The 22,694-nt window shown below is 42.7% G+C and overlaps 1 long non-coding RNA gene across 1 annotated transcript; it reads right to left on the reverse strand.

The window, feature by feature from the left end:
* Positions 1-506: 506 nt before the first annotated feature.
* LOC131234867 (uncharacterized) lies at positions 507-3,570 on the reverse strand. The gene is made up of 2 exons (XR_009165814.1): positions 3,477-3,570; positions 507-803 (listed from the first exon to the last, which is right to left on the reverse strand). It is a non-coding gene; the product is annotated as an uncharacterized LOC131234867 (long non-coding RNA).
* Positions 3,571-22,694: the final 19,124 nt, after the last annotated feature.

Below are 22,694 nucleotides of genomic sequence, written 5' to 3' on the forward strand. Positions count from 1 at the left end.
TCCAATAGTTGATATGATGAGCCACACTGGCAGGCCCATGCACCAAAAATCTTCCAGATTGTAAATTCCTAACCATAAAAATAAAAAAATAAAAACAGTAGCCCTTCTTGTGTTGTGAATGTGTAAAGTTATTGTCTTTCTTTCTTAATGAAGAAAAAAAATGCTCCCCACCAATTGACAGGTTCAGATTTTCCATATATACTACCAGAAAAAGGGACAAGTGCTGCGGATAAAGCCGTAGCTAAGTACCTATGGCTACAGTTATAGTTCGTAGTATAACCGTAGCAGTAGGTGCCATAGCCATAAATTCTGTGGCGAAATGTACATACAGCTATGATATCTGTAGCTATAGACCGAAGTTAGCAATTGCTACTGTTGCCAGATATAGGGCTACAGCTAATATCCGTAGCTATATATATATATATATATATATATATATATATATATATATATAAAGGGTGCTCTTGCTCGTACATTCCTTGATAGATCAACCCATCTAAAGTTAATACAGATAATCATGAAACTGCTTTGATCCAAGACACATGGTTTTGCAAATACAGATACAATTTCCAAATGGAGAAAGGAAAGGGCAAAGCTTTCATTGTACTGACAAGATTCAGTCCAGATATAAATACGATTTCCAAAATACATCTAACGTTAAAGTTCATGAGTTCTAATGGGGCCATTGATCTAATATAAGTGTCGCTGATTGTTGGGATCTTCTTTTGATCCATTTTCCACTCCCTATCCTTGTGAGATTCCTTCACTGGATGATAGCTCCTTTCATTGTGTTGTGAAGTTACCTGTTTGGATACAACCAAAAGGGTTACAATTTGTTAAATTGAGACAATATGCCATAGTTGTAGCTTGTATGCTAATAATTTAAGTGTTAGACATGGTTTATTGGATGTGCTCTTCCCACCAGCTTCAACAGATAAATCCTTCATATGACTAATGACATCTTCATATGCATTTTCAGAAATGAAGTTTCTACCTACAGATAGATCCATCCGCATCCAAGTTCAAATTGTTTAAATGCTCAAATATAATAGTTGTACACCAAAAGATTCCAATGCCATCATGCCAACTTGCATGATGATAAGGTCTTGACTGAAGGTTCAACAAATGTAGGCAGTCCATCTGCGAGCACTACCAAGGATCACCCATGGTACAGAAACCACAATGAAAAAGCAATCTTGTCTAATGTGCAGACCACAAATGGACAGTGAAAAAAAATGAGTTGAAGTCCACATTCATAGAGAAAACATGTTTAATTGAATAGCTAGGATTCTCTAATTGGGGTGATTTTTGTACCATGGGCCATCCACATGCATGTTGGAGTTGCAATAAATCAAGACTACTTCATTGTAAAACATAACCATTCCATGGCACCGACATGACAAAACTTAGGTTGGGAATACCCTTGAATCAGATGGAGAGTTTATCCCTGAAAGTGAAGCCGTTTCACACCTCAGGTGGTCCTATTTTCAAAACAAATGGATGTCTAGATATCTGTATTACCCTATTGTGCACCTTTTGTTCCCCATTAAGGAGTGAAACAGCCTATTTTCAGCACATGGTATCTACAGTGGGCCCTATAATATCAATGATTGGATCGTTGAACTGAAAATCCAAAGATTGCATTTATGATACCTCATGAGCTTATGAAAAAACATCATAGAAGATGTTCCAACTTCCAACAATAGAAAATGGTGCAATCTCTTGAAGGAGCCCAACTACGCACTCCTAACATGCTGGGATATGGCATGCATGAATGAGATTCAGGTCATTCATGATATCAACCAAACAGTGTATATGCCGTGACCTAAAAATCAGGCTGGTCCGGTTGTTAGATGGACCACGCTTGTACATCAAATGCTAAACATGGTCAATTCCTTTCAGTCATCCATTTACCTTAGATATTGGTGCCCCCTATCTGATTTTATGCTGTCAAACAAGTTTGTTCTTCATAAATAGATAATCCAGAACCCACAAAAGTAGAAATGGACAACCCATCCCTCGTTAATTTCCACCAATTCTTGTATATGAATGGACCAGCCTGATTTCTAGGCCATAGTACATACACATGCGGTGGGCCACCTAATGAACCCCCAAAAATCTCACACACATGGCACAAAATTCTAATCCCATGTTTAGGCATCACATTTCGATTCTTAAACAATTAGATCAAGCATCTCATCAAACTAATAAGCAGGCCAAGCATTATCAATGAACGAAAGATGGATAATCCACAATGAGGGATTCTACAATGAAACATTGACGCAGGGGAGGACGTGAGGTCGAGCACCGTCTTCCTCAAGAGGATAACTATTCCGAATCCACGGAACTTCTCTGGACTCCTCACAGAGACTTCTCGAATCCACGAGGAAAGAAAGCAGAAAATAGAAATAAATTCTAATAAATTCGAAATTGATTGATGAATGAATAAAATCGAGTTCACAACCCTTTAAATAAGGGTATCAAGCAATGGGAAAGAAATCATAATCAAACTACAACTCAAACTCCTAGAATCCGCGACTTACTATAAATAGTAAACTTACTATTTATAGACGGTCGTGATGTCTACTAGTGCGCAAGGTTTTCGGCCAAAAATAGTAAGTGTCCTATTTGGCTTCACCAAACCGTTCCCCTAATTATTCTAAGCTCTTTTCACGTTGGGCGCAACTCCTAAAGCCCAACGGATGAAGAGTTATAATCAAACTAAAACTTACTATTTATAGTAAAAACGAAATTAAAACAGGGAAACGACCGTCAATCAAGGGGTTTTTCGCAATTCCGGGCGGCGCAACCCGACGTAGCGGGTTGGTTGGCTAAAGTAGCTCGTTCTACCCCAAAATCATATATTTTACGTCAGCTAACTCATTCCGGATTGCGAGATACGCCCGATCTAAGGTCCGATGGTCCGGATCACTTCTGTCGTCGAGCCTTTTCTGATCCATCTTGGCCATGAAATTGTCCGCGACCCACTCTACATCATACATGCATGTCGTGATGCTCGGGAAGGCGCTTGCAGATATGTTAATTTATACATGCGAATTAACATGCTGTGAGCAGGACTAGCCAACTCGAGGTACACCATAGGGATGAGCCATATCCAAAAATCAAGGCGACCGGTGCCTTAAAAAGGGACAGTTCGGATGGAGCAATGGTGCACATATAAAAGGTGAAACTCACAACAAAATGGACAGTTGCAATTGTCCAATCACCATGACCTTTTGGCCACAAATCATCTACATTGTGGCCCACCAGACCAACAATCTCAATTGCATTACATGTTTGCACATGTAGGGTGAGGACGGAACTGCATAGAACTTCTAAGACACGCTTATGCATTTCATTTGGCATGCAAAAATGGTGGGACTTCACTGATTATGTGTTTGGATGTTGAATTAGATTTCGAAATTTCAAAATTTACAAATCTTAAATCTTCTAATTTCAAAAACATTGTATATTACCTCTTGAAAGTTGATGCAGAGTGATAGAAACGATTCGGTGCGGAGTTTCTCTAGGATGATTCGGTGCGGCGTTTCTCGGAGAAAAGCAGAGAGAAGGCGCGAGAAATCCAAGATGGAAGGAAAGAGAGATGCAAGAGGGAAGGAAAGAGAGATCCGAGAGAGAAAGGAGAGAAATCTGAGAAGGAGGTAAGGAAATCAAGAGAGAGAGAGAGGAGGTAAGGAAATCAAGAGAGAGAGAGAGAGAGAGGGAGGGAGGGAGGGAGGGAGGGAGGGAGGGAGAGAGAGAGAGAGAGAGAGAGAGAGAGAGAGAGAGAGAGCCCGAGGGATTTTTGGACGGGATTTTTGGGCTTAAAAAAAAAAATCTGGGTCGAGTTGTACACGAGCTAGCAGCGTGTAATGCGCAATCTGAGTCCCTATTTTTTGTGACGTGGCCCACTTAGAATTTGGATCTGCTGTGCTTGTGGGCTCACTGCCTAAAATGATTGGAAAGAAGGATGGATGGGTGGATATAGCACAGAAATCATGGTGGACCTAAGAGTTTTTTAAATGACGGCCTCAATCCCCAATGTCTCATGCAGTGTGGCCATTTAAGCTTTGGATTTGGTTTTGGATCCACGCCGTATGATGGTTTGGACCCTTGATGGACGGCATGGATATGAAATATATACATCAAGTGGGTCCATAAGGTAGTCTCACAAGCGCAACCAAAGGAGAGTACGCAGCCCCTACACGCTGCAACCGGCGTGCAGGGCTGCACAATGTTGAGAAGCAGCGTGTAGCTATTGCTATTCCTTTTTTGTCTTTCTTGCGTTTTTTTTTTTTTTCCATTCTTTCTCTCTCTTCGTCCTTTATTAGTGATCCCATTATTCAAAAGAATAAATCAGATCCAATTATTAGGTGGACGATACCATCAGAAAAGTGGTGACTTACCATTAATAGGCCACAAGTTCTCGATCAAAAAGTGGTGACTTACCATTAACAGGCCACAAGTTCTCGATCAAGCCGATATTTGTTTTTTCTCTTCATCTGGACTTATGTGACCTTATTAACAAATTGGATTGTAAATAAATATTAAAGAAACGTTAAGGTGTGCCTTAAGAAGTTTTTAATGTTAAGATGGTCAATCACCACTGTTTCTTATGGTATGGTCCACCTGATAATTAAATCTACTTAATTTTTGACATAATACTCTAAAAGGATCTGGAAAAATGTATGGATGGAATAGATACATACTAGATACATCAAGGTAAGCCCACGGCCACAGATGATCATGTGCCCCTGTTGTCGTAACCTATGTGGGGCCAAAGAGATGCCTATGACAAATCCACTCTGTTGGCTTTTTAAGACCACAATAGAAAAGGAATATAAATACTAGGCAGATCCAAAACTCAGGTTGGCCACACCAAATGAGACAGTGGGAGTGGATATGTGGACAGTTGAACTGGAGTTGGCCATGATGTTTATTTGCCATCCAAAATCGTTCATAGGGTTTTTACCACACAGATAAATTATAGGCACAAATATCATCCTGATAAAAAACTTTTGCGGCCCCCATAAAGTTTCCAATGGTGGGAGTTCAATCCCTGCTGGTTCGTGGGGTATGACCCACATGAGTCCTGGATCTGCATGATTTTTAGCCTCATGTCTCATCATATTCTTGAAAAATTGATGAACGGAGTGGATCTTCCATGGGCATCTATGTGGGCCCTACACAGCTTTCGACAACAGGGGGCACAGGAATATCTCCATGCGTGGATAGCAGATAGCCTCTGCACAATCATATACCTGCGCCAGGGTTGCGTGGGTCCCACAGATATGTATGTGATAAATGAGTCGGGTGATAAATGAGTCGGGAGCCTCTGTTATCAGGTTAACAGAGAATTCCTATTACCATAATGGTTTGTCGTACGAAGCTGGTTTATATATTTTTTTATTTTTTTAATGAGTGGTGTCTTGGACCAATGAGAATTTGGGGATCAGGAAATATCAGTTGACCTGATAACAGAGTATCCGGACTCGTGGGGTGTTAGTTTAAAACTTTGAATAAATAGATCAAATCCTAACAAAACAACGTCAACAAAATTGTCCACTGTTGAAACCTTCTTGAATCTGACCGTGATGCCTGTATGCCATCTAAAGCGTTCATAGGGTTATTACCACTTCAATAAATTGTGGGAACAAATATCATACTGATAAAAAAAATAATAATACTAATAATAATAATAATAATAATAATAAAACTTATATTACCCTACCAATCCCCACTGTTTCATGTGGTATGTCCCAAATGTGATCTTTCAAAACATATTGAAGGGAATGGGTTTGTCACAGAAATCATCATTGATCAGTGGCCAAACCAAGAAAATAATGTGCCATTGATAAATGACAACATTCAAACGTTATATATTCCATATATTTGTATATAAGATCTGGGGCTAGCCTAATGGATGAGTTGGATGTTGTGAACTAAGGTCTTGTATCAATTCCCTCGGCCTCGACAGGTTCATTGGACTAGCTGCAGGTTGATGCCACATGGAACTATGCCACTCTCAGTAACTTTCGACGCCTCCCACAACATGGCTCTCTTCCTGATCTCTCTATTTTCCTGTGTGTGGCTCATGGTAAGGTCACGATTTTCTAGTACTTCAGATTTGTTCCGTTGAATTTCAAGCGGATGTATGATTTAGAAGCTAGGTTGGAAGTTACACACTACATAGACCGTAACTTATAATCATAAAAAACAATTTATCTAATGGGAATCCAATGTGCTGAGGCCATGGCCCAAAATGTGGTGGTCATCGAGTGATCCATACATGGTTAAAACCGTTTATGCCATGAATTCGGTTACTTCCATTCTGTGAAGTACATGTAAAATCCAAAACCGTCTATGCCATAAGTGGGTTACTTTCCATCTGTGAAAGTACATGTAAAATCTAACCTTTCAAGTAGGTTGACACCACCGTAAAGATCACCTTGTATAGAAATTATCAACTAATCAATGGGCCAAACCATGAAGACAATGTATTGCATTGAGAAATAGCAACATTCAAATGGGTCTATTCAACGAGTTTGTATATAGAAGATTTGTAAATACAATGATTCCCATCACGGGGCTAGCCTTCTAGATGGGTTGGATGTTGCACACAAGAAATGTTGGAAGTTACACACTGCATGGACCGTAACATATGATTGTGCAACGCAACTTACCTAACCGAAGCCAATGTGTCTAAAACTCTAAAAGCCAATGTGTCCAAAAGCCAACCAATGGGTCCCAAGGCCAATATGTCATGTGAGCCGATTCATATAATGATCCATACATAATTAAAACCATATGTGCACAATAAATAGAGTGAATATCTTCTAATCCGTTGATTGCTTGTGAAATCCATTCCTTCAAATAAGTTGACACCACCATGAGAATCACCTTGAGTAGAAATCATCAACTTATTAATGTGCCAAACTGTGAAAATAATTTATATATAGCCATTGAGAAATAGCAACATTCAAATGTCATCTATTGGATAAATCTATATAGAAATTTTGTGAATAGGTTAATCCTAATGGTGGAGCTTGCTACTGAATGGGTTGGATGTTGTGCATATACGGAATGTTGAAAGTTACACACTCGACCTTAACGTATGATTGTGCACTGCAATTTATCAAACAAATCATCTCTGAACGTGGATAACGAAAAGCAAACTCCTTATATACCCATGAACAAACGGTTTGCGTCCTACCCCCTCTGTTGGGCTCACCGTGATGTAAGTGTTTTATCCATGCTGTTCATCGCTTTTATCATATTATTTTAAGATGTTATTCTAAAAATAAAGCAGGTAGAAAGCTCCAATGCACCACACCAAAAGAAGTGGCAGTGAAAATGACACCCACAGTTGAAACCTTTCTAAGGGCCCCCCCGATTATTTTTTTTTTACCATCCAACCTATTCATTAGGTCATGTAAACGTGGATGAAGGAAAAAAACAAATATCAGCATGATCCGAAATATATATATAAAGTGAATAATTTCTAATCTATTAGCTGAATGTGAAATCCATTCCTTCAAATTGGAAGAGACCACCGTGATGATCAATTTGTGTAGAAATCATCAACTCATCAGTAGGACAAACCATGAAAACAATGAAAAGCCGAGGCTGACAATTAGAACCAACATACAGTTATAGCCAGCTGTTAATCGGATCGGCTTGATTTTATTGCAAGGTCTTATTCACCAGTAATACTAATCTTTTGCGTGCTCGGATTTAGCACATACGCTGGACTTTAAAAGGAATGTAGTGCAGTTTGTGGTGTTGAACTGAAGTACTGGATTATTTTTCACGATCAACAGGCACTTTTGACTTTGTTGCCTGGATTTTCTTAGCTAGCTGGATTTTCTTAGTAGTTTCTAAAGACACGCTATCAGATGCATTCCTTGAAATATAAATTTGAGATGCATTCCCAGGGAGCATATGTCCAATACAAAAACCCGCTTCTCCATCTCTACTCCCAGCACCAGCTCCTCCTCCTCCTTTCACCCTTGTGACCATGCCACTCCCCGTACAATCATCCGATGTCGAAAGGCAGGCAGCCAACACCAACATCCACAACTCTGGGAGGGCGCAAAGGCTACGATTTGCTGTCCTAGGAGCCAACGAAGGGCTGGTGTACACAGCATCGCTGATGGTGGGAATTGGAGATTTGAAAAAGGAGGAAACAGCCATGATCCTCTATGTGTTCACTGGACTAGTTGCGGGTGCAATTAACATCTCCATAAGAGAGTTCGTCTCTGTCTACCATGATATAGAGGTGGCCCAGATGAATAGCCCGATGCAAACGGCGGCAGTGTCATCTCACGCCTTCTTCATCGGTGGGATGATTCCACTGCTGACGGCAGCATTTATGAAGACACACAAGGTGGTAGGGGTGGTGATATCAGTGACCTTGGCATTAATGCTCTTTGGAGGTCTTAGAGCCAAGTTGGGGAGAAAGCCAATAGGGAGATGTTGTTTGATGGTAATGGTGGAAGGTCGGTTTGCAATGCTTATGAATTTTGGCTTAATGAAGTTGTTTCAGTCTCTCTCTCTTGGGTAGTAAACGAAGGTATCCTTCTCTTCTTTTTATGGTATGATATTGGAGAGTAGATGTTTGTTTATGTTATTGTCTTCTTCATATTATTTTTCTGTTTTTTTCTTCTTTTTCAGACAGAAATAATACTGCTATTAACATCAATCAGTACGAGTACAGAGAGAGGAGTTTGTTTTACTTGTGTGGCCACGTAGGATTGAACGTCTGTTGCAAGCTACAAGAGACAACATGTCGAGATGATCGATCTTGTTATTTGAATAGTCCCTTTTATCTTTAAACAGCATAAATAAACTGTTTTTCAGTGAGACTTCTATCCTTTGATTTCTATGGTTGTATGAAAACAATTGAAAATTTTCTTTTCCTTTGTCCAAATCATCCTTTGAGATTAAACTTATTAAGTTAAAACAAATTGATTGGCAGAAAATGGATGGTTCCTATCATCAGACTAGTCAGCATGGCCCCCACCGTGCCGAGATACGGTCTATATTTAACGTCGTAAGAGAGATCGATATCCATTTTGTTGCATGTAGATGTAAAAACGACTCGCATTGACAAACGCGCGCGCGCGCACACACACACATATATATATATAGGGGAACGCTCACCGGCGAACCAGTTCGCACGGACTACATATCTGGTGATTCTGGTGATTCTCGAAAATCTGAACGGTCCACATGAAGCAGAACCTCATGAAACCCCCTCCTACCAATTTTTACTTTGAACCAAAACTTCGATGGGCCATAAAAACTCAAACAGTTTCTTCCCTTGATTTGAATTTCTCATTACTATGGCCCACCATAAGCTTAGATTAGGGTGAAAATTCACCTCCTAAGGTTTCATGGGATTCCGCATCTTATGGATCGTTCGGATTCGACACTCATGACATGTGTGGAAAGGTGCACACGTGCGTAGGTGCGTAGGAGAGCATGCTATATATATATTGCTGCTCCTTTTTTCCTCTCTCTCTCTCCTCTTCTCATCTCTTTTCGTCCTTTAGTGATTCCATTGAATGGTGGGGAGCCAAATCACCACTGTTCCATTACGTGTGGCCCATCAGATCTTGGGGTCTACTTGATTTTGGTACCCATGCTCTATAATTTTGAGGCCTACCATCTGGATGGAGTGGATTTTATCATATTGATCAGGTTGGGGTCCACATGATGGCCCACTGTGATCTCTTAGTCCGCCTCGATCCACGGGTCACTTATGAGGTATAGGAGGTCAGATGGACCCCTTGCACTTAGTGGCGGATCCCACAGAGGTGGGCCCACACCAGTGCCAAACAGATTTTTCAGTTCTCAGGTTTCCCAGAAATAGGTCGGTCCATTTTTTTTTATACCTAATTTAGGACCGCATGGGACCAGCAATTGGCAAGAGGATCAGACCTTCCGATAGCCATATATGTGCTTAAAAACTATCAAGGTGGGGCCAGTTGAAAGTGTTTGTGTGTAATTAATGGTGCAAGGCCCAATATGGGTGTTTGCAAAAATTATGCAATTTTCTGTGTAGGAATGGCTCAAGCCCGTTTTCAGGTATGTTTTTCCGTCGAGTGGGACCCACATAAAGATGGAGGTTTGAATTATCTTAAGAAGGTTTCAACGCTAAGAATCATTTTCCATGTTGTTTTTTATTTCACGTGGTGTGGTTTACTTTAATTTTGCATCTGGCTCATTTTTTAGTTCATGCTCTAAAATGACATAGAAAAATGGATGGACAGCATGGATAAAACATATACAACAGAATGGGGCATGTAAAGCTTTGACACCGACTAACTTGCTGGTGTTTGGGTCACCAACCAAACACATACATCACTGGTGTTTTTCTTTTGTCCAGATTTGTGTGATCTCATCAATAGGCTGATGGCAATGGCAAATAAACATTACAGTGGGTCTTAGGAAGGTTTCAACCAGGTTGCATTATCTCCTCGCTTTCCTATAGTTTGGCCCACTTGAGCTTCAAATTTTATTTTATTTTTATTGCTCATGTTCTAAAATGAGCGGACAAATAGCTATAAAGCATGTGAATAAAACGCATACATCATAACGCTGATTGTGTCCTACCCTGCAGACTCTAGCTGGGAATGGACAGGAGCTTTGATTGGCCACAGTGATTTATGAGTCTCATCCACACCATCCATATATTTTCTCATGTCATTTTAGGATATAAGCCCAAAAATGGGATAGATCCAAGGCTCAAGTGGACTACACAGTGGAGATTAAACTCTCACCGTTGAAAACTTCTTGGGAGCCATAGAAGTTTTGGATGGAGATGATATTTGTGTTTTCTACTCATCCAGGTCTATGTAACTTTATGAATAGGTTTGATGGCAAATATACATCACGGTGGGCCCTGGAAAAATTAAAAATTTCAACTGTGAAAATAATTATCACTGCTGCTTCCTATGGTGTGGTCCACTTGAGCCTTGGATCTTATTATTGTTTTAGTTTAAATCCTAAAATGATAGGGAAAAATGCATGAACGGTGTGGATAAGACCCATACATCATTGTGTCCACTTAAACCTTTTATCTGTTCCCAGCTGGAGGACACAATCGGTGTCCCATACATCATAGTAGGCCCTTGGTTCACCACCCACCTGATGGTGAAGCGATGCGAGGAGATTTGATTGGTGGGGTGTATGCCGTCAAAGATGGACTCCTATTCAATAGTGACCCCTCTTTTGGTACAGGTTGTTGTATTAAATATCTTAAATTTAGTTTGATACATAGTCTATTGATGCCATCGACTGATTGTTCGGTGTCACCTTCGATGACATTGAATAGTGCTTAATCCATTGAATGTTTTCGGAATTTCTTTTGTTGGTCGTTGGATATAATGGTGTCAATTTTCAATGACATCGAAGGGCGTTCGATGAAATCGAAGACATGGTCGATGACATCGAAGCCGAGTCGAGTAATCAAAAATTTCCGTAAAATTCATGTTTAGTTGCTGGACTTTTTTAATGTCTCTTCGATGACATCGAAGGTTTACGCAGATTCGTTTGCGGAAACGCAGATTCTGCGAATTTTGTTTCCTATTCTGATTCCAATTGTTTTTAAGTCTATAAATAGGGGTGGATACGGGACTAGAAAGTATTCTAAGTGAATTCTAAGGTATTCTAGGGTTTCTAAAAGGGTTTTAGGGTTTCAAAGGGTAGATAAAAGGAGAGGTTTGAGGATTACTCAAACTGAGTAAGTCTTCTATCTTTGTAATCTGTTTTTTTATAATGGAATTGTCTATCGCTTTGTGCTATGATTTTTTCCCGCAAGGGTTTTCCATGTTAAATCTTTGTGTTTCTTGTGATTGCTTGGTGCTCTTGGATGGATTGTTATCTTAGATCCATCTCTGTGTGATTCCGCAGCACAAATCCTAACTTAGTTCAAAGTTCAATGGCCCCAATATTTTATTTTTTTATCCATGTTGATTCATTCATTTTGTAAACTCAATTTAGGGCATGAGCTAAAAAATGAAACAAGGGATAATAATATCTACCATTGAAAGCTTCCTAAGGTTGACCCCGAAGTTTACTTGCTATGCACTTATTAAAAGAGTCTTGTAAATCGGGATGAAGGGAAAACGCAAAAAACAGCTTAATTAAAACTTTGATGACTCACACAAAGTCTTCAACCGTATACACTCAATCTCCAATGATTCCTATGGTGTGTTTCACCTGAGCTTTTTATCTGACACATTTTTTTTTATAATGATTCCCTAAAATGAGTGTAAGGCCCGTATCTTAGTCCGTACCGTTCTGTTGGCTTCCGCGGTCCTTTTGGGCGAATTCCAACAATCCTTGACTCGTATCCGACGTTTGTGCACGATCCTAAGCCGGGTCCCGCATACCGAAGTTGGCTCGAACCAGAACTTGTATCATAGCTACCGCGCCGTCTCCACGGTTCCAACGCCGCGATTCGCGCACCGAACTGATGCCTAGGCCAGGAGATATAGGCCAGCGTTCGTTCCGAAGAAACGCTGCGCGTTACGAATTTTGAGAAAATCTCTACAACATGTCCCATCAATCAATCAATCAATCAATGTTAAGTACAACCATACCCCTAAGTACAATAACCCATCTCTCCTTTCCCATAAGTCAACTCTCTCTCTCCCCTCACCATCCCCCTTTACAAAATTTCAACCACAATCATACCTCTTTTACAAAATTTTCAAACAAACCCATCACTCCATCACCTCTTATCATTCCCATCACCTCACTTTCTCTCTCTCATTTCTCAAATCTCCCAAGCAATCCAAACTCCATACGTCCAAGCTCCTCACTCCCAACTCTAAGTGTGGCCCACTCTTCCCAACTTCTCATCTTCTATCTCAACCTTCCAATCATCATCTACCACCATCAAAACCCCATCAACCTCCATCAAAAGGTAAGCTAAGGAGCATAGGAGTCTAAGAGAGCAAGGAGGAGGCCTAAGGTTGGGTGATCCACCGTTAATTCTTGTTTTAGGGCCCACTTGTTGGTGGGACCCATTTTAATGTATGTGATGTATCCATGAGGGGCCCATAGTGGCGGGGTCCCTCTATCACCATCTCTCTCTCTCTCTCTGTCTCTCTATCTCTTTTTGTATGAAGTCTTGTGGCCACCACGGTGCAAAACGATCTTGACCGTCCGATCGTGAGGCCCACCTTGCAACGGGTTCATTGGACGGCCAAGATGAAGGAAAAGACACAAGTATTAGATTGATCCAAATCAGGTGGGCCACGTTCATGTGGGACCCACCTTGACTAAAATGTGGGCCACGTACATGTGGGGCCCACTATGATGCTGAGTATATCCATGCCATCCAGCGTCTCTGAACGCTGGACGTGAGGCAGGGGTGGCTAACATGGAGTGCGTGTACTGACATGGGTGAGTACTAACAAGCTAACAAAAATAATAATATAATATTTATATTGCACTTTTGGGGTGGGCTACTCATATAGGCCCCACCTTGATGTATAAGTTTAATCCATGCCGTCCATTCCTTTCCTCAGCTCATTTTAGGCGTTGAGCCGAAAAATGAAGCCAATTTGATTATCTGGCGGGCCATAGTATAGAAAATAGTGGTTCTTACTATTAAAACGCACTTTGAAGTCTTTTATACGCCAAAATACCTTAGATATTGGGCTCATTTAGCTTGTAATGAGCCTTAGGATCCAATGGCTGGAGTGGATCTGCCCGATGCGGGCCCCACCTAAGAAAATCTGTAGTAATATAGATTTAAAAAAAAAAAAAACAAACAAACAAAGAGGCAGCAGCAGCGGCTACTGCCGCTGCCAGTCAGAGGACGCCAGCAGCATCCTGCTGCCTGATGCCGGAGGCAGCCGTGGGCCCCACTGTGATGTGTGTATAACATCCACGCCGTTCATTAGTTGGCCCCCCTCCCTGGCTGTGGGCCACCCAAAAATCATCCATATTCAAAGTTCAAGTGGCCCACGTCTCAGAAAACGGTAGGGAATGGACAACTGCCATTGAAACTCTTCTAGGCGTCCAGAAGTTTTGGATCATTATGAAATTTGTGTTCCTCTTCATTTAGGGTCCGTGTGACCTTACCAACGGGTTGGATTGCAAATAAGCATTATGGTGGGCCCCACGTGGGACCCACAGTGATGTAAAGTCCACTGACCGTGGACGGTGGAACCCAAAATAAAAAAAATATATATAATAATAAAAAAATGTGTTTTATCACTGTCGTCCAGCCATTTGGCTGGGTTGCTGGACGGTCAGTGGACCCCACCATGATGCATGGGTTGCATCCAAGCTGTCCAACCATTTTGAAAGCTCATTTTATGGCATAAGCTAAAGACTAAGACGGATCTAGGATCAAGTGGACCACCTAATAAAAGGCAGTGGGGATTGAGCTTCTGCCATTGAAACTCCTTGTTGTCACAAGAGTTTGGATCATTAGGAAATTTGTTTTCCTCTTAATCCAAGTCTGTGTGACCTCACGACTAGATTGGATAGAAAATAAATGTTATGGTGGGCCTTAAGAATTTTCATGGTGGAAATCATGGTCACCACTGTTATTTGGAGTGTGGTCCAGTTGATCCTTTGATATATATACATATGAGGCCCATGTGATTAGGCCCATCTTGATATATTTATGGCCTGTTGTTGAGGCCCACCTTGATATATATGAGACCCATGGTATGAGGCTCATTTGACGTATTGGAGGCCCATGGGTCGAGGCCCAATGGGATGTATATAAGGCCCATTGTAATGTGTTTCCACCGTGGTTTATGTGATGATCTCGATGGCGGGCTATGCCTTGGGAGCAATGATGGTTTGACGTCCACATTATATGGATGATGTTGGTTAAATGTTCGCATTGTCACTCTCTCTAAGGCCCAGTGATAGGCCCATACTTGTAGTGTGTAGGCAGTCTAGGTCGATCTTTGTTATGATCAGAACCCATCACCGTATAACATGTTTAGTATAGATCCATGATTCATGATCATACGCATCATAGGTATGCTTGATATGAGGAGTGACTGATCATAGCATATGCCTTTGGATAAATTGTTTATGGGCTTCCTGATAGGCGAGTTACCCTTCATGAGCGCGCGATACGCGTAAGATTGATGCATGACTGGTAGTGTGATTCTTGCACTTTGTATTTGTATGACATGATTTCTATACGCCCCAACAACATCAGGGTTATGATCTTCACAAACACATCGTGGATGACAGGATCAGATATCGAAAATATTGTTACTAAGCATTGAGGCGCCATAAATGTCCATGGGTGAAAATCTCTAAACCCGATGGTACCAGAGGATGACTCGAACGTCGAGACCGAGTGGATATATGATCGCACGAGGGCTGAATACTAGGAGGCCGCGTCTCCCACTGCGTCGTGGTCGATTGGAAAGAGGTGTTGCCTTACTTGCTCGAGAGTAGGGGGCAATACTAGGCTGAGTTTGACCAGCTCGTGAATGGGTCCGCTATCAACGTGCCAGATAGGTATTGGTAGACTATTGGTCAGGTGGATAGTGAGGTTTCTTACGCTCACTTGAACTGTGCGGCTAGGAGAGCTGCAGTGCCATTTAGAGTGTATTAAACCCTGGTGATTATCCAGAATGAGAACTGTACTGATATATGATGAAGATTAGCATGCTTGAGCTGCATCTTACATCATATGGTCTTGACATGGCCGATTGCATTCATATCTTACACCGCATAGCCCTGGTATGGTTGATTGCATTCATGTACTCATCAGCATGATTCCGCATTTCTCTGACCTTACATTCTGAGCATGCTTATATTGCACACACACTTACACCACCCTCTAAGCTTTCTATAAGCTTATGCACGATGGATGCGTGCAGGTGATGCCAGGTCACAGTCGTAGCCTTGTCGCAGTTGGAGTGTGCAGCCGAGTTTTTGGAGTTTCTGTATCATTATCTTGTATTTCCCTTCATATGCACTGTATTCAAAGTTTTTGATCATAGTGGATTTTGTGATGGTGTTCTTGTGGTTATTGTTCATGGGTTATGCTTATGGTTATGCTTATACCGAATCAAAATCATGCTTGAAATCCTCCTTGTAGGATTCCAGGATCGGAACCTGGTGTATAAATGCCGGGAGTCGAGAATGGGGTACTAAGGAGGCTGTTGGTGTCGGATTCAGCGATCGAAAATTTTGTGAGCCCGGTTTTCGAGTTCGAGGCATGACAGAAGTTAGTATCAAAGAATAACTTGGGAATAACCGAGAACAACATCACATGTTTACTATGAGTCTAGGTTCCGAGTGCGTAACCTTCCGATTGAATTTCCTAACGTGCGATTCTCAAGGTTGATCAGCATCCTTATTCTTCCTATAGGACATACTGCTTAGGAAAGTGACCCGATCGACTCCGGCTCCACCTCCTGAGGCTCTAGCTTTACCACCTGCGGCTCCTGTTCCACCCCCAAAGATCCCTACTCCACAGCCTGAGGATGTCGTTCCTTCACCTGAAGCCGGTGTGGATCCGACCGTACTTGTGAGTGCCTCTCAGTTACAACAGATGTTACAAGCTGTGATAGTCGCACTTCAGGGACAGGGCAGGCGCCCAGTTGTTTCTCCAGCCCAGGCCGAGAAGGAGCGCGTGAGTGCCCTTCTTCGTGAGTTTAGACAGCTCGATCCTCCGTGTTTCCAGGGCGAGCCAGATTTGACTGCAGCCGAGAGATGACGCTCCGATGTGGAGAAGATCTTCGATTTATGGCATGTATGACCCAACAGCGAGTCCGATTGGCTGTATTCCTTCTCCAGGGTGAGGCAGAGCACTGGTGGACCTCCATTACCCGCATCGCAGGACTTGATTATATCTGGACATGGGAGGACTTTATCGACCAATTTGAGGAGCAGTACTTCCCTGACCACATTCGACGTTAGAGAGCACTGGAGTTCGAGACTCTGGTGCAGGGGGACATGACTATGGCGTAGTATGCTGCTCGTTTTGTGGCGCTATCGAGGTTCGCGCCGTATTTGGTTGATGGTGAGGGGCGGAAGGCCCGCCGTTTCGAGAACGACTTGCGTTATGGTCTTTGAGGCCGTATGATTGGGCATGAGCTCCCGACTTTTCAGGCAGTAGTGCGGAGGGTCTAAATTTGCGAGACTAAGTGGGCCAGTTCACAGGGAGATCGAGATCAGAGGAGAGGTCGGAAGAGGCAGGCCCCCTCTAGTAGCTCCCAGCAGCATCGACGCCCACAGAGGTACAGGAGCCACCCACCTGCTAGAGCACCAACAGCAACTCCAGCGCCACCCCTGCAGCCATTTGTAGGGACTTATTTTGGATGTGGTGGGACAGGGCACCGCCTGTCTGAGTACCCTCGCCCTCATTTGCAGCAGTCAAGAGGGCCACAGCAGCCTCCAGCACAACAGCGACCTCAGCAGCAACCTCCAACACAGTAGCGACCCCATCAGCAGTGACCACAGCCACCTTAGCCGCCAAGGCCCAAGCAGCAGCAGAGACAGCAGTACAGGGCGCTGCGGAGGCATCAGCAACACCAGGGACCTCAGAGGGGACAGTCGCCTCCTTAACCAGCTCAGGCTAGATTTTATGCTGCTTAGCAGGACCCGCAGACCTCTGGAGGAGTCGTTGAGGGTATACTTCCAGTCTCTTCATGCATCACCCGAGTGTTATTTGATTTCGGTGCTTCAGGCTCATTCATGTCTAAGGGTTTTTGTCGATCGACTGGATTGCCGACAGAGTCTGCTAATGAGGGATTGACCGTATCGACACCCTTAGGGAAGACTACAGTATTAGGCCGTTTCTGTTCATCTTGCCCTATTCTGGTCGGTGATATCTTTTTACCCGCTGACTTATTTGTACTGCCGATGATAGATTTCAACATTATTTTGAGCATGGATTGGCTTGTCGAGTACCACGCTATCTTGGACTGTTCCGCGAGGATAGTCACGTTCTGATATTAGCCTTGCCGCAGTTTCAGTTTGTTGTCAAGCCCCGAGAAGAGCCATTGTCTTGCTTGATGTCCTATGCCGTTGAAGAGCCTGTGGCCGCTTGTATTGATCAGTGGCCGATTATCTGTGATTTTCCCGACGTATTCCAGGAGATTCCGGGATTGCCGCCGCGTCACCATATTGAGTTCCAGATCGATCTTGTACCCGGTACCGCACCTATATCAAAGGCCCCGTACCATATGACATTGATGAAGTTGCGTGAGCAGCAGCGACAGTTGGACGAGTTGCGTGAGTTGGGATTCATTCGTCCGAGCAATTCTACGTGGGGAGCATTGGTGCTCTTCGTTAGGAAGAAGGATGGCTCGTTGAGGCTCTGTGTGGATTACCGCGAGCTTAACCGGTCACGATCAAGAATAAGCCTGCTTCCAAGGATAAATGATTTGTTTGATCAGCTGCAGGGTGCACAGTTCTTTTCGAAGATTGATCTGCGTTTCGGTTATCATCAGATTCGAGTCCGAGAGGAGGACATCCCGAAGACGGCTTTCAGGACACGTTATGGTCATTTTTAGTTTCAAGTCATGTCCTTCGGACTGACTAATGCACCCGCGGTTTTCATGCAGTTGATGAATGAAGTCTTTCATACATATCTCGATCAGTCTGTTGTGGCCTTCATTGACGAAATTCTGATATATTCGAGGACCCGTGAGGAGCATATGCAGCATATGAAGATCGTTTTACAGACCCTCCGTGCCCACCAGCTATATGCGAAGTTGGAGAAGTGTGAGTTTTGGCAGGAGGGGGTGAAATTCCTCAGTCACGTGGTGACGAGGGAGGGTATCGCAGTGGACCCCTCGAAGGATGAGGTAGTGCGTCAGTAGAGTCAGCCCATGACTACGTCCGAGATCCGCAGTTTCCTTGGTTTAGCGGGATACTATCGGCATTTCATTGAGGGCTTCTCCCATATTACAACCCCGTTGACCAGGTTGACTCAGAAGGGCACAGATTTTGTTTGGTCTAACGTATGTGAGCAGGCATTCGTGACCTGAAGGATTTTTTACGCCCGCTCCTGTCCTCACTCTTCCCTCTGGGAGTGATGAATTTGTTGTATTTACTAATGCCTCTCGTATTAGTTTAGGTGTTGTCCTGATGCAGCACGACAAGCCTGTAGCGTTTGCGTCCCGTCAGCTCAAGGTCCATGAGCTGAACTACCCCACGCATGATTTAGAGTTGGCAGCAGTCGTCTTCGCACTGAAGGTGTGAAGACACTATCTCTATGAGGTCAGGTTCGAGCTCTTCTCCGACCACAAGAGCTTGAAGTACTTATTCTCTCAGTCCGAGCTGAAATGAGGCAGAGACGCTGGATGGAGCTTCTGAAGGACTATGATTTTGACCTCCAGTACCACCCAGGCAAGGTGAATGTGGTGGCGGATGCCCTCAGCCATCAACCACGAGGCCTGGTGGCACATATGATGATTCAGGAGTGGAGGATGCTCGAGGATATAGCAGAGTACGACTTCAATTTTGGTCTACAGTCTACTATCGTCCAGCTATCGATCCTGTCGATTCAACCCTCTCTTGTCACAAGGGTGATCGAGGCTCAGCAGGCAAACGATTCGTTACAGGTTACCAAGCAGAGGCAGCATCTGAGATTAGACAGATTGGCAGATTGGTGCTGATGGTGGACTTCACTTCAGAGGCCGATTATGTGTCCTAAATATTCTTGAGTTGTGTAGAGATCTTATGATCAAGGCACATCGATCGCGGTTTTCTATCCATCATGGCTTGACGAAGATGTACCGTGATATGAGGCGACAGTATTTTTGGGCGGGGATGAAGTGTCATATCACGAGTTTTGTGGCCGAGTATGACACATGCCAGCGTGTCAAGGCCGATCATCAGAGACCCCTAGTCTATTGCAGCCGTCGAGCATCCCAACGTAAAAGTGGGAGCACATATTGATAGATTTTATTATGGGCTTGCCGAGGACTCAACGCGGTTATGACGGCATTTGGGTTGTCGTTGATCGTCTGACGAAGTCGGTGTTCACTCCCCAAGTATAGGGTTGTGATGTAGTAATAAACTCGATGAGACCAAGGTCGAATCCACAAGGACTGAAACCTGTACGTAATTCGAAAATAACCAGAACTAGAATTAGAATAAGATAAAATTTAAATCAGGTGAATTTGAGGAATAATGGTGAAATAGTAAACTAAAATATGTAGAATTCAGAGGTAGGGAACTAGGGATTCAGAGGATCCACTTGTAGAGATCAAGGAGATTTACGCTTGATTCATGAACTCAACTGGACTTTGAGTCCCATCTTCATCCAGTTGGAAGGTATATCACTAAAGCACAATCTGAACTTCCTTTGATCTAGTTTTCAATGAGATGAAAGGTATAAGAATTAGATATGATTCCATCACAAATCCATGCCCATGAGACAAGGTAAACAATAGAACTAAACCAATCCACAACCAATCAGAAGATATATGAATGTTTGGAAGGATTCCGTCATCCGACCATGCCCAGGAGACGATGGTGAACAACAGGGCTTCCTGATGTCATAAACATAAAAGGAAAGGAACATGCTCAAAGCTATCGCAGACCCATTGTAATTTCAGTCACAACAGACCATTAAAAACTAAAAATATTCCCTTAATAATCAAACCATAATCAAGTTCAATTCACAATTTAATAGTTAAATCAAGGCATAAAAATAGAGTCTCCCATCTCATTACAAGCTTCACCTCTTAGCCCTAGCTAAGAGGTTTAGTCGATCACGGTCAAGATTAGACTAAATCCAAAATAAACAAAAAGAAGAAGAAAAGAAGCCCCCAGCCTCCCCTTTCTCCCTTCTCTCTTTATAGCTTCTGACGATGGTGGATGGAAGACAATTCCCGTACAAACAGAGGTGGTGGAGAAAATCTGGGCGCGCACGTAAGGCTTTCGTACTTTGTGCAGCGAAATCGCAAACAACCTACTTTTTGGAGTGATTTTTGGAACAGTGAACCTCCTGACCTTGGAATTTGACTGCATGGTGAGGTTGAAGGCCCAGTTCTCTAGTGTTTTGACGGTTCGGATTGGCCATCCGACCCTCTCTATGGATACGTAATAGCCCGAAAAATTCGGGTTTCTCCGGACTGCGTAAATAGAGCCTGCGTAGACAGTTACGTTGGCTCACGGTGGGGTCCATAATCTGACTTATCAAAGAAATCCATTCTGTCCATTGAATTCATGACGAAAAATCAGTAGGAAATGATTAGTTTCTGTTTGTATTTGGTGTGGCCCACGTGATTGATCATACGACCGTCCGACCTTTGTTTGGACGATTGGAAATCGTTCCTCGCTCCCTTTTGGAAATCTGTCACCTAGGCCGTGGTAACATGGGCCGTGGGAATCTGATGGATGGTCTAGGTTTATCATCTGGACCATAATGATGGCCCACAATGCTCACCCGCAATGGTTCGTGCGAACGCTGGCGGAATGAAAACGGAAATTCCGTTTTAGGAAGAAAAGGTCGGTCAAACTGACTTTGACCAGCCCGGCTGGTTCGGTGCACAACTAGTGTACATGTGCACTTTGCACATGTCACTCATGGTGGGACTCACTGTGATACTTGTGGGAGATCTGATCCATCCATCCCTTCTTTCATATCATTTAAACCATTGAGGACAATTTAGAAGAATATCCAGATTGTAGGTGGGCCTAAAATTAGAGATTAATGGGCTGATCTGTCCGTTAGGTTACTTCCCGAGTGATCCAATGGCTGAAATTTAATACGTAAAGTTAATTTATGGTTCCCATCACATGTATGAAGTTTCGAGTCAATCGGATGGCGGGAACCCTGTGATCTTGCATTCTGGACCATTTTCGGGCCTCTTTAACATAAACGGTTTGATTTTCTCGGATCCCTGACATGTAAATCCGTTGATCTCAGTGCTCTGGAGTCCCCTCCAATGCCTTTGGTGTCATTAGAGCGTTAAATCTATGCTTTATCATCCTTTTTCAATCTAAGCTCGTAAGTACACTCTGCATCACAAACACGATTAAATCAGCCATTAAACGGTATTATGCTTGTAGATCCAGGTAATAACTGGGGTCTAATATGCAATATTTGACCCTTAACACAACCCCCAACCAGCTTCTTGCTAGTTCTGAGCAAGGTATGCGAAAAATAAGTTGAGAATTACCGTTCAATTGCTATGAAACCGAGTGATGATTTGAAAAACGATTCAGATTCGAGAAATCTAAGACTCATGAATGTTGAGCATTAATCTCTCTTGGACTTAAGCGCACGGTAACTTCATAGTCATGTTCAAAGTATCAATCCATTAATTAGAAAGAATTCTAAACATCGAGTTCCATGGGTGTATTGTGTAATCTCGGCTTATCATTATTAAAATTTACTTCTCTATTTCGGGATATCATTGGTAATCAACAAGAGAATTCATGATAACCAAGACTTAAACCAAACTTGCCTCACAGATCATTTTTTTCATTTTTCCAGTCTTTTGATTTTTCCATTAACAGTAATGCTAAGAAGGGGAATTAAATCCTCACCTATAGAGAGCAAACCTATGGTGAAGACCGTACACCCAACCCTTTTTCACATATTATCCATGGAGAATCAAATCTAAACCAATAGGGAACAAACCTATGGTGAAGATTATTCGCCAACCTTTTCCAAAGGTATCTATTTTTTTTCTAAGTATTTTCTTTTTCTTCAATTGATTATGATGGGCAAC

The sequence above is a fragment of the Magnolia sinica genome, chromosome 19, assembly GCF_029962835.1.
Source record: "Magnolia sinica isolate HGM2019 chromosome 19, MsV1, whole genome shotgun sequence".
Lineage (NCBI taxonomy): Eukaryota > Viridiplantae > Streptophyta > Magnoliopsida > Magnoliales > Magnoliaceae > Magnolia > Magnolia sinica.